Raw genomic sequence first — 5,299 nt, forward strand, 5'->3', positions numbered from 1 at the left:
TAGTTGCCTCTATGTTTTAAGCATTTCTTTTATGATGGAGGAAATAGCTGTCCTCTACCTCATAGCTTATTTTTATTGTGAGGACTTTTTCTAGAAGGGACCCCGTCAGTCTTCTTTAAGGAAAGAGCCTTAACTAGACTTTGTTGTAGAAATTGTTCCTGGCATTCCACTCTGGGCTGAGACCATAGTGAACCAGAGTGGTAAGGCTCTGTACCCTGCCTCTCCCCCTGCCCAGGATGAGGATGAACTTGGGGTTAGTCCAGAGCAGCTCTCCCCAAATCTAGGGTTTATGCTAGATTGTGGCCAGCCTTCCTTTTTTTCTCTCTTATAATAAAGTCTGAGGCACCAATCGGTCCCTCCCCATTACTAAGAATTGGCTGTAGACCAGAAACTCCCCCTTGCTGGTTTTTCCATCTTTTGAAGGATAACATTACTATTAAAGCCAGTCATGAAATTATGGTTGCTTTTCTATCGACAGAGAGCTCCAGCAGATGTCTGGCTAACTGAAGCCACACTGTCATAGAGTCAGAGCTAGAAAGGATCTTAGAGGCTATGTAGTACTTCCCCTCATTTTACAGATAAAGAAACTGAGGCACAGACAGGCTAAATGACTTGCTCAGGGTCACAAATCCCCCTCATTATTATATGCTGCTTCTTTATCAGGCTTTTGATCCATTTCCCAAGCTGCTCTTCTGTTTCTTCTGTCTGATCTGTTGTATACACTTATGATAAAATTATTCGAGTTCCTCTCTGCATTGATCTTCACTCGAAAGCTCTATACTTATTTCTCAAACTTCTTGTGTCTCAGGACTCCTTTATGCTCCTAAAAATTATTGAGGATCTTAAAGAGCTTTTGTTTATGTGGATTGTATTTACTGATCTTTCCCATATTATAAATTAAAATGATAATTTAAAAAGCATTCTGTTAACTCATGCTAAAATAATAAACCTATAACATTTTTACATAAATAACATATTTTTAAGAAAAAATAACTCTTTTCCAAAACAAAAAAATTAATGAGAAGAGTAGCATTGTTCCTACATATTTTCACAAATCTCTTTAATGTATGGCTTAATAGAAGACAGTTGGATTTTCTCGTCTGCTTTTGCATTCAACCTGTTGCAATATGATATTTTTGGTTGAAGTATATGAAGACAATCTGGTCTCACATGGATGTGTAGCTGGAAAATTTTAATAGGCATTTTATTTTAATAGGCAAATAATTTCTTAGTATTATAAGAAAAAGTAGTTTTGACTTTGAGGACCCCCCGAAAGTGTCTAGGGGACCCATGGGGTTCTGTGGACTGAACTTTGAGAGCCATTACTCTGCCTTGTGCTTCCCTCCTCACATGTGGACAGTGGAAAGAGAAATGAAGTTGACGGTATAGGACCTAGGCTCCACCATTGTCTAGCTGTGCCACTTTGGACAAGTTATTTTGACTCTCTGGGTCTCAGTTTCCTCATTTATAAGGTTAGGTTAGATTAGATGACCTCTAGAGTTCCTTCTAGCTCTAAGTGGATGACCCTATGATCTATTATCCCATGATTCTATGTTGTTAATATACAACGTTTACCCGAGATCCCTGTATTTTACCAATTCTATTTCTTTTGAATAAGATATAACAACTAGCATTTATACAGAGCTTTGAGGTTTTCAAAGAGCTTTACATATGTTAACTCATTTTATCCTTATAACAGTCCTGGGAGGTGGGTGTTACTATTATCCCAGTGTTTACAGATGAAGAAACTGAGGTAAAGAATGGGTAAGTGATTCGATTCGCCCTGGGACACATAGCTGGGAAGTATCTGAGGCCATGTTTGAACTCAGGTTTTTTAACTCCAAGCTCTCTACTGATCCAGAGCCACAGTCCAGTAATGGTCCTCATCATTCTGCAAGTCTTAGCGACAACTATGAGGTTTCATTTACTTCCTTACATTAGGACCTCTAGAAGCCATTTTTAAATTTTTGTTGTTTGTTTTCCTGGATCCTTTATTGGATTTTGTCTTCTGTGGATTTCTGGGTGTCTCCACTACTCATCTCTCCTATGTTATGTAGTTCAGTGGAGATGCATAGGCAATTTTCTCCCCCTGCCAAACTTCTCTGTTGGGATTCAAGCATGTGTGATACCAGCCTTCAGTCACTGGGTGGAGGCACAAACACAGCTATGTTGTTCATGACTGCCCTTCCAAGGTTGGAGCTGGGAAGGGGCAGAGATAGGGTTCTGTGGCTGTTACAAGGCTCATCTCAAGTGTCACCTTCAGCATGAGGAGTTTCCTGGGCCCTCCATGGTTTCATGCCACATCTGTGCACACAGAGGGGCCGAAAGATAGAGACTGAGCCAGATGAGTTGATACAGATGGCCCAAATATTAAGGCTCAGCAAAGACTTCTTCCTGTCTTGGGGACCCTCTGTTCCTCCACTCTCCCAAGGGCCCCCTCCCTAAGAGGCCTATGATATGTCTTCCATAGCTTGAAAAGACCTCCCTGTGGCTTTCACCTTCTTCTTCAAACATGAGCCAAATCCTCTACTAAGGTTTACTAATACCATCTGCTGGTATTCTTTGGATGTTAAGAGTTCACCCAATTTCCATCTTCCTGGGCAGGATGGCCAAGTATTGTTCTAGCACAAGCATTCCAGGAGCTGCTGCTGCTTGGGAATGGCTGGGCTCAAGGCCTGGGGCCTGGCCCCTTCTGGGTACTGCAACTGAAGTCCTGTTGACATGTTTCTGAACACTGAGGACGTCTACTCTCAGAATCCTGTTTTGTTCCTACATAGGCAAGATTTCAGGCTTGAGAAGGTGGCCATCAATTTATTCAGGACTGTCTCTCCAGGAGGGACCTCCACTTTGGGATTCAAATATGTATCATCAACACAAAGCCAATTTCCTTGAGCATGTCCATATTCTAGTAAGGAACAACGTGGTCACAGCCACATCAGCATCAGAAGGAAGGACACAGCAGCCTTAAATAGCAGAAAGAGATCTCTTGGAGCTGGCTCAGTTGCATGATGAGACACAAAGATGCACAAAAATTAGAGGTGCTGCCAGGGTCCCCAATGGTCCATTCTTTGAAACTGGAGATTTAAATGGACATTGCTTGGAGAGAGAAGGAGATGTGAGAAAATATAGTGAGAAGAAAATGGGTTTTGAAATAAAATTGAGAACCACAAACCAGAATGAACCTTATTACATGGCTGAGCCACAAAATAAACTTTTCAAAAAAAGTATTTCCATTAAAGAAATTGAACGTATTACAGAGGCTATGATCTCTTGTATTTTTCTTAAGGTTATGGTCATGATAATGAAAGAAAAGAAAAAGAGAGGGGAAAAACCCTGGTTACCTTGTATTATGAACCCCTAAATCATTCAATCTGAGGACTTCCTTATTACCTCTAGGATGATATATCATAAGGTACCTGTTTGGCATGTAAAGCTTTCCATAACCCAGCCCTTTCTAGTCTTTTCCCTCTTTTCTCTCTTCCACATCCTCCGTGATCAGCTATGTTGGTCCATGTGCCATTCCTCCTACAACACTTTCTCTCTCCTACCTTGACCTTTTTTCAATTCTTTCCTTGACCTCAGCCTTCAACACTGTTGACCATCCTCTTCTCCTTTATACCTTCCCTCTAGGTCTCCGTCACATCTCTCTCTCCCAGTTCTTTTTCTATCTGTTTGACAACTCTTCACAAACTAACGAAGCAACAATGATTACTCTTCAGTTTCCCTTGCTGGATCTCCCATCCAGGTCATGCCCATTAAAGGTGGGTATCCCTGGGGGCTCTGTCCTAGGCTATCATCTCTTCTCCCACTACACTTTTTCACTTGGTGATCTCATCAACTCCCATGATTTCAAACACCATCTCTATGCAGATGATTCTCAGATTTATCCATCTAGCCCTAACCTTTCTCCCAGTCTATAGTTTTGAATCTCCAACTGCCTGTTAGACATCTCAAAGTGGTTATCTAGCCCTAACCTTTCTCTCACTGTATAGGTTTGAATCTCCAACTGACTTTTAGACATCTCAAAGTGGATATCCTGTAGACATCTTAAATTCTAGACGTCTCAAATCCAACTCATTATCCTTTCCTCAAGCCCTCCCCTCTTCCTATCTTTCCTATTACTATTGGGGTACCACCATCTTCCCGGTCACCTAGGCTCCCAACCTAGGTGTCATCCTTGACCCTTCGCTCTCCCTCCACACTCCATCCTATCTGTTGCCATGCCCTATTGATTTTGCCTTTATAAGATCTATATGCTCACTTCTCTTCTTTAAGGTGACTTCACACCTGGATTATTGAACTAGCCTGCTGATCAGTCCCCCTGCCATGAGTCTCTCCCCTTTGCAATTCATCTGCTCTTCACCTATCAGTCAGTCAGTAAGTATTTATTAATCTCCTACTATGTGCCAGGCACTGTGCCAAACGCTGGGGATACCAAAAGAGGCAAAAGACAGTATGTGCCTTTTAGGAGCTCAAGGAGACGATAAGCAAACAAATATGTACAAACAAATTATGTACAGGATAAATAGGAAATAATAATTAAAAGAGAGGAAGGCACTAGAATTAAGATGCGATTTTAGTTGGAATTTAAAGGAAGCCAAGGAGATCAGTAGTTGGAGCAGAGGAGGAAGAGCATTCCAGACATGGGAGACAGCCAGAGAAAATGCCTGGAACTGAGAGATGTAGGGTCTTGTTCATGGAACAGCCAGGAAACCAGTGTCACTGGATCTAAGATTACATATGGGACACCAGCAAGATAGGAGGGGGCCAGGTTAGGAAGGACTTTGAATGCCAAACAGAGCATTTTGTATTTGATCCTGGAGGTAATAGGGAGCAACTGAAGTTCATTAAATGTGAGTGTGTTTGGGGGAGGGGGATTGGGGAGAGGAAGGTGGTGATCAGACCTCTGATTTAGGAAAATCACCTTGGGCTGAATAGAAGATGGATTGGAATGGGGAGGGACTTGAGAGTGGCAGACCCACCCGCAGGCAAATTGCAGTAATCCAGGTGTGAGGTGATGAGGGTCTGCACTAGGGGAGGAGAAAAGGGGGTGTTCCAGAGATGTTGCAGAGGAGAAATTGACAGGGCTTGGCAACAGCTTGGACAGTGGGGGTGAGAGATAGTGAGGAGTCCAGGATGACTCCTGGGTTGTGAGGGGCTAGGAGGACGGCGTTGCTCTTAACAGTAATAGGGAAGTTAGTGTAGAGGTGGGGCAGGTTTAGGGGGAAATATAATGAGGTCTGTTTTGGACATATTGAATTTAAGATGTCTACTGGACGTCCAGTTTGAGATGTCTGAA

This window comes from Trichosurus vulpecula, chromosome 1 (assembly GCF_011100635.1).
Source record: "Trichosurus vulpecula isolate mTriVul1 chromosome 1, mTriVul1.pri, whole genome shotgun sequence".
Classification (NCBI taxonomy): domain Eukaryota; kingdom Metazoa; phylum Chordata; class Mammalia; order Diprotodontia; family Phalangeridae; genus Trichosurus; species Trichosurus vulpecula.